Raw genomic sequence first — 8,010 nt, 5'->3', positions numbered from 1 at the left:
CCTCACTCACCCTCAACCCCTCACCCTCACTCAACCTCAACCCCTCACCCTCACTCAACCTCAACCCCTCACCCTCACCCTCACTCACCCTCAACCCCTCACCCTCAACCACTCACCCTCACTCACCCTCAACCCCTCACCCTCACTCACCCTCAACCCCTCACCCTCAACCCCTCACCCTCACCCTCACTCACCCTCACAACACATATTGTGTTACAATAGGTGTCACATTTGCGAAAGATAAAACTATTGGCATTGTAAATAACAAAGCTATTAATTTCGCTATTTTCAAAACAAGCACATAAATAAAAAATGTGTCCTTTACAATACCAATAGCTCAAACTTTCCTAATGCGAGACCTATTGCATTGCTGTGCTTCTCTCCCCTGCTGCACTCTCCTGCTCTCTAGAGATGTGGCCTAACGACCAGAGCTGCCATCTAAGTCACGTAAATACAAAACATGTTGCATTCCAAATGCTATAGGTGTCACATTCGCGAAAGTTATAACTATTGGCATTGTAAATGACAAAGCCATCAATTTAGCAATTTTAAAAACCAACAAATAAATAAAATATGTCATTTACAAGACCAATAACTCCAACTTTTCTAATGCGAGACCTATTGCATTTCCAATGCTTGTTTCATTTGTGGCTAACAGGAGTTGCGCCCCCAATGATTTTGTCACTCCCATGTACGGCATTTTGGGCAATCTCATCTCTTTACTTTCTTTGCCCTCCGTCAACTGACCATTCCCCCGTAACCTTTTTCCCCACCTAAACCCTTAGTCGCTTCGAGTCCTGTACTGTGTCGTCTGTCGTCCCCCCTGCCCTGCCCTTCTCTACCTCATTTCCCATCTTCTGCCCTTCTGTACCCACCCCTGTGTCCCTAATGTATCTTTCCTTGCATAATTTTATCTCGCTGTCCCCTTCGTCACCCCTGGCATCCGTCCCCGTGGAAACCCTCCGTTTTGGGCTAGCAATGCTACCCTGCCCCCTTTCTTACCTGGCATCAAGGTCTGTGTTCTCACCGGATCCAACCGCCTAACCATTGTCACAGAGGGTTGAGTCGTCTATGGCATAGCCGCGCACTCCGCATCTTGTCCGGCATCCTGTAACATACTAGGCACAAGATTACTTGCTCCCCCTTTCTTCGTCCACTATTTCCCCCTTCTCTACACTATCCTCCTCATAATCTAATGGGATGTCCTCCCACCCCCCTCTTCTTCTACTCTTGTTACACACGTGTGCCTTGCCTCATGCAACAATCTGTCTATCGTGCTTTACGCTTCAGCTTTCCTTTTTTGCCCACACTCCGTCACCGCTGCCCTGGAGGGCACCTCTGCCCATCCGGGCTGTCGCCCAGATGTGATCATTTCTCTTTGTACTACCCTGTCTGGTACCAAGTATTCAAAAGCGCTGCCTGCCGCAGCATTCCTTTTTGCCCGTACACCGTCACCACCGCCGCTCTAGTGGGCAACTCCGCCCCACTGGGCTGTCGCCCAGACGTGACCCCCTCAGTCCTCCTGTCATCTTTGCTGTTATGGTCCCTTGCCGTGCTCCATCTGGCCGCCCTGGACCCTGTCTTCGCTTCCTCCCGGTATTGAGGAGCCGCATGCGACTCACCAGCAGATTGGGCGTCCCGCGCTTGCTGATCCTGCGTAGAAAATGGAAGGTCTGGCATGCCATGGTTAGTGTCTCTATCTGTCCCTTCCTGCCCCTGGACCGGGCACCACTACCAATACCCCTCCATACCGGAGACCCCAAATTGGGTGCCTGCGGTAACCCCCCTGGGTTCCCCAACACCCCCCAATCCGACCCCTCCCCTGCCCGGCCCGCCGAGTGTCCCCCCCTTTTTGCAAGGCCCACCCCCCTCCTGACCCCTTACACCCATATACTCGGACTGGCGGTGGTCTCTCCCCCACCATTCCTCCTCCCCTCGCTCCACTCTAGCAGCTTAGTTAGCCTTCTCTCCGCCCATCTGGAAACCGTGTCATCCATCCTCCCCCCCAGGCATCCCTCCGTGCCCCCCCGGACCCCCTTGCACCCACCCCCCTTCCACTGACCACTTGTCCCTCACCCCCCAGGGGGCCCTGTCCAACCACCCTCTGATGTTCAGAGCCGCAACCGCCCCGTACCTGGACCCCCCTCCTCTACTTACTCATCCCCACTAACCAGCTGGGGCCCCCAACCTCCTCCCCCTTTGTGTCCTCTTGCCTGTCCCTAAACCTTTTCTTCACCAGACCCCCCCTCCCCAAATCCTGTAACTCCTTCTGGGCCTTCCCACCTGACCTTCCATGGCCCCCCAGCTCATCATCACCCCCCACTGGCCCTTGCCCACTAAGCGCCCAACAAGTTCCCTGCTCACTTGTGGCACCCGCGGCGGAAACAGACGCGCGGCGCTTATGGTACTTATTTGCATGTGCCGCCCCTCCCTTTCCCTCCAAGAATGTCAGGGGTGGGCGCCTCGTGGCGCTACCACTCCTCTTTTCCATCTTCGAGGGAAACGCCTTGGCTCCGCGGGCCCCACCATATACCTCCACAGTCGTCTTTTTTGGGCCTCCCCGCAGCGAGGAACACACCAGTATTGCAGCGGCCATGCCCTCCACAGCGCAGCACGGCGCGGCAGCAGGGCTGAGTGCTCTTCATGGCCTAGAACGAGGTCCATGCAGCCTGCCTCTGCCAGAAGCCTCATGGCTTCCTGTACCCGGGCGTCGTTACAGCACATGTCTGCCTGCACCTGCCTAACTTTCCTACCTAACTATGGAAAAAACCCTTTCCCTATGCTTACAGAAAACGGCCGCCGTGTCACCTTCCAAAATGGTGACACGGTTTAGGAAATGGCCGGTTTTAAGCCCCCGCAGAGAGCCCAAAAGGAGCCCAACCAGAGAACAATTGAGCCCGGACTGCACCACGCAGCCCAAAACTCCCGCGGGTGCGAGCCTCCCGGACGGTCGGACGTCCCCATAATGCACACACCTCAGGACATCTTGGAGGATCTGATGTGCTTTTCAAGTACATTTCTCATGCATAAAGCATAAAAGGTTTAACATCTTATGGCTAGCTCCTATCACTTACACCTGAAAATGTTTCGTAAATTCTGTGGGAAACATTTCCAATTAGTGCCTCAGGCCGCGTTGATCACAGCTTGGAATATGTTAACACCGCCTCCACAGAAAAGGATTTAAAAAAATTGCTGCAACAATGTTGTGGGCTTTATCTCTGTGGCTGTGTGCGTTTGTGTCTCCATATGTGTCTTTGTATTTTCTTCATGTTGCTGATGCTGGTCTTGAGTATTTAATTTTGTGCTATTGATACCAATAGTGTGGGCTCTGTGTGTGTGTTTGTGCTTTATATGTGTAAGATCTAGGCATGTGCTGTGTGTTGACACTTTGTAAAGTGTGTTTGGTGCATACTGCGTGGTACGTGGTTATGCTTCTGTGCGTGAGGTGTCTGTGTGTTTACTGTGTGGTATGTAGTTGTGAGCAGGCGCGCAACGCCCATTGGACTCAAAGGGCATCAGTCAAGCCCCACCCCCCCATCGTGTGTGGCAGCCCGGGATGAGGCAGCTTCCCGGGCACACACACAGCCGCACCGAGTACTTCACAGGTCTTTTAAAGACCGTTTGCTTGTTAATGAGGCATTGTTGTTATTTCCCCCTTTCTAAGAGCCCCTGCAGCTCCACTCTGCCTATTGCTTAGAGATTCAGCCCCACCCCCCCTACATTTTTTCTTAGCCCCCCCTGAAATGTGGCTCTAGTTGTGCCTCTGGTTGAGTGTGTCATTTGCTGTAAAAGTTGCTTTTTTGTCAGAGATAAACAGAATTATTTGCCAAAAGCGAACAATGTGAAATAGTATCTTTTTTTAGTTGAACAGCACAGTGTAATTGATGGAAAAAAATCCTCCTTGCATCTACTCTGCAGGCAAACTAGACAAGCATTTGCAATGCAATAGGTCTAGCATTTATGAGAGTTTGAGCTACTGGCATTGTAAATGATAATGCCTTTTATGTATGCGTTGTTTTAAAAACAGATACATAAAAGGGTTTGTCATTACAATATCAATAGCTTAAACTTTCGCAAATACTAGTCTAGACCTACTGCATTGCTAATGCTTGTTCTTTCTAATATTTTTCAGGAACCGGAAGCTGGGAGAGCCGAGATCGGAAGAAGAAACTCCTCCGGAAGTCAGGCAGTTACCGGAAACTGCAGGTCGCCTGGAGCAGTACGGACGGAGAATGAAGACAGGACCCGCTGCAGCCGGAAAAGCAGGCGTCCGAAAATCTTGCCGCTGAGACGCAGGAGCACAGGTAAGTGAACAATCTGCTGAGAGGCTAAGCATTGCTTCTCTCTCTTTTGCCTCTTTGATAGTTCTCTGCTCACGTGTTTTGAAGCACGCGTAGCAGCTGAACCGACGGCAGTTTACTGGTGTTGGTGACAGTTGACTCGAGTGCTTCAAACCAAGCTTCTGAGTTGGTGCAACGTGTTTGGGAGCACCTGTTGCAGTTCCAAGACCCCCAAACATCCATTTTGTATAAATAACAAGGAAACAGAAATAAAGAATGCTTCTTATGACTACAAAATAAAATAAACAAAAACACTGTGAGTAGTGCATTTTGCATGCATAATGATACCCAGGATTACATTCTTTTACAGATTTCAGAGGGAGAAACTTGTCACAAGCCATACTCCATGTGCGAAGGCAGTTGACATCATAAGTTAATTGCTGGAAGGATAGAACCCACTGGTGCTTCAATGACTCATCCTTTGCCAGCAATAAACATAAAAGCAAAGTTACTAAGACTAGTACTATACTCGCATAATTCTGGCAAGCCACAGCCCAAGCAGAGAGGATGTTCTGCTCTGATGTCAGTAGTGTGGTAGCAGTATTTAATACCTGAAGGCAAAGACTCGGCTTTATATTCTTCTAAGGATGAACAAGAGATGTGACTGTCAATTAACAACACCAACTCTATTAGGAACTCTGTTGAAAGTTCCTTGCAAGAGGGTAAGCCCTGCCTGCTTTGAGAGGGGTCAATGGACAGCAGCACCAAGGAGAGGACAGCCTAGCAGTATGAAGGAATTTACAATAAAATACAATACAATGGCATTTTTAAAGCGTGTGGCTACTCCCAAAGGAGCGTCCTGGCGCTAGCAACAGGTCCACCAAAATAAACTGGCTAGCAGACTTGTGCATCGGCCTAAGCATCAAACAGATGTGTCTTCAGACCGTTCCTAAATAACAATTCTGAAGGTGCAAAACAAAGAGTTGTTGTAAGCGAATTTCAAACACCCACTGATCCTAGTCTTATGGATCCTCAAGACATGCAGGAGCTTCAGTGAGTTAGATCTCAGGGATCTACCCTCACAGCAGGTCTTAAGTTTACATCTCAAACACAGAGGTCCCTTATGTTCCTAATCTCTGTAAGCAAAGATTAAAGCCTTAAATTTGATGCAACTGATTAGGGAAGCCTATGCAGATGGCAGAGATGAGCAGAAACCAACAGGCGTAGAGGGAACTTAAGAATAAGGTGCACAGCTGCATTTTAGATCTGCAACCATTGCAGTAGCTAAGCTGGCAAGCCCAGATAAATACTGTTGGCGTAGTCCAATTTCGAGGTAACTTGGGCATGGACAATAGTCTTTCAGGACTCAAAAGGAACCATATGTAACATCCTTCTCAGGGACTTCAAGTATCAAGCAGCTAGCCAAGACCGCTTTGCCCTGCAGTTCAAAAGACAAAGCTGAATCGAATTTAACACCCTGATTTCTTACATAGGAAGAGGGAGTGGGAGGTATCTTCAACTCCAACAGCCATGTGCTGAGAGAGTCAAGAATCTTGCTTGTGCTGAAAAATAGAATTTCCATTTGAACGGAATTGAGTTTGAAGCCCCTTTCCATTCGCCTCCTGCTTTTAAGCAGTTATTGAAGGAATTCAGGCATCAGATGCCTCGTCCTGAAAGTACAGAAGAAGCTGAGTGTCATCAGCGTAAGAAATGCCCTTTAGACCCCAGGATTCAACCAACTTAGCCAGGAGCTACAAATAGACATAAAAAAAGATTGGGGCTCAAGGCTGAGTCCTGAGGCACGCCATACTTGGGAGTCTGAAATAAAGGGAGCAAAGAGCACTGCCTGAGATCTATCCTCCAAGTAGGATTTAAGGCAGGACAATACGTTCCGTTGTATTCCAGTCTTCACCAGTCTGTTTAACAGAATGAGGTGCGAGACCCTGTCAAATGCTGAGAACAAATCTAAAAGAACAACCATAGTTGAAGCACCCTGGTCAATGTTGAGCTTGGTAAATCCTGAAACCTTCAGAAGGGCGGATTCAGTGCTATACCCTGGCCAAAACCCAGACTAAGTGTCATGGAAGAGTAAGGAACAGGCAACAGGAACAGGCATTGTTGTTTATTGACCGCCTTCTTCAACATCCTGACTGCTGCAGGAAGAAGGGAGATTGGTCTAAAATTGCAGAGTGACTTAGGATATAAATTTTTTAATTTTTTTTAGCAGATGTAGCAGGGTGGCCTGTTTCCACCTCTTCGGGACAGTAGCTGAATCCAGGGAGGTGTTCAGCAATTAAGAATCGGGTTGACCCTCGCAAAACAGACTTCAGAATATTAGGAGGGCTACTGTCCTGGGGCAAGCAGCAGCATCAAGACACAATGAACTGTTTAGATTTGTCAGCCAGATGCCTGTGATGACCTGTGGGAGCCATCGTGAGGGCTTGCCGCTCCAAGACGTAAAGTCATTCAGCTACTAAGCAAGATGGAAAAATGAAGAACATCTCTCTTCCTTACTTCTGGCCCAGAAGAAGAGTTGTTTGTCTCGTCATGGTTGGTAAGCTTACTTTGCCCCTGACTTCCAACTTTGCTTCAGGGAAGAATAAGTGAGCCTGTAGTTGACCCCAGTAATCTCAAAACTTACCACACCTTGGTTCCATCTACTGCCCTGATTCAGTAACCATTGACTGTGTGGAAATCCATGAAACAATTCCCAATATTTTAACGCTTGAGCTCCACACCTCTTATCTCCAGCTTTGTGTTGGCTGTGAGAGTCAGTGCCCCTGGACCTGTAGTTGCCTTTTGCGGTAAAAAATAAATAATCCAACTGCGATTCTCCGTCTGAAAGTTTAAACAGCTATTTAAATACCTTCTCCCCCTTGAAGGTATTGTGGTGGACGGGCTCCAAAACCACCCTTAGTTACCCAATAGAAATCCTTCGGTCTAGTGCTGTCCCATGACTCGTATCCCCACCATCGAATACCAGATACTGTACTTGCAACCCCTAGTTGTGGGATGGTTTGCTTGCCAGCTTTCGGGGGCGGGAACATCCATGTTTTTGGGAGGTAGGTTTGTATTTGGGTCAGAAGACCTTTTATAAAGAACATATTGAAACTTTGTAAAACTCCTAAACACTTTGCACAGTAGCAAATACCTTAGTCAGCACTGACAACATAATTTCTATTTCTGGTACCTTTGAGGTGTAAGAACCGAACCTGGTAGCTCTCAAGTAGTTGGAAGATAAAGGCTTAAAATAGGTGTGTTCTTTTGAGTGATTAAAGCACAGACTCTGTACCTAGACTGGAGGCCTGAGGCGTGTGAAAAGTATTAATCGAATTGTTATTTTTGTAGACACCAGCATTGAAGAAACCGTAGCGCTTAGGCTCAGGTTCTGTAATAGCATAGTGTGTCAGATTTCTGACTAAGGAGGAGCTAGAGAGTTCTGCGTTTTGCATATTCTTATTTCATCATTTTGTTGCCTTGTACTTCAGTCAATCTTTCAATCAAGTAGATATGCCAGACCTGTGTCCACCACAAAACCCAGTAGTGGAGGAGTCTACTGCTTCCAGTAATGGGCCATAGTTAGTGTTCCTACTAGAAGGTATTGGGTAAGGAGGCATCCCATAGGTGAGCATATCCTATCCTCCCCAGATGATCTCACAGGACCACCTCAGTGTCCAGCGGGAGGGAAATTCATGATTTCTTTTGAGATTCACCAGGGCCACACAGAATT

General features: G+C 48.1%; 1 protein-coding gene across 5 annotated transcripts in view; it reads left to right on the top strand.

The window, feature by feature from the left end:
- The first annotated feature begins 4,175 nt into the window (after positions 1-4,175).
- Positions 4,176-8,010, top strand: part of CCZ1 (CCZ1 vacuolar protein trafficking and biogenesis associated) — a 249,034-nt gene continuing 245,199 nt past the window's right edge. For 3 of the 5 annotated variants that reach the window (XM_078665156.1, XM_078665159.1, XM_078665154.1), the window contains exon 1: positions 4,186-4,304. The gene's annotated coding sequence lies outside the window, so the exon portion shown is untranslated. Of the gene's footprint in view, positions 4,305-8,010 lie in introns of all 5 variants that reach the window. The other 2 variants (XM_078665158.1, XM_078665155.1) reach the window with 1 other exon arrangement.

Source organism: Lissotriton helveticus, chromosome 10 (assembly GCF_964261635.1).
Source record: "Lissotriton helveticus chromosome 10, aLisHel1.1, whole genome shotgun sequence".
Taxonomy (NCBI): Eukaryota; Metazoa; Chordata; class Amphibia; order Caudata; family Salamandridae; genus Lissotriton; species Lissotriton helveticus.
This window is presented reverse-complemented; position numbering and strand designations above follow the sequence as displayed.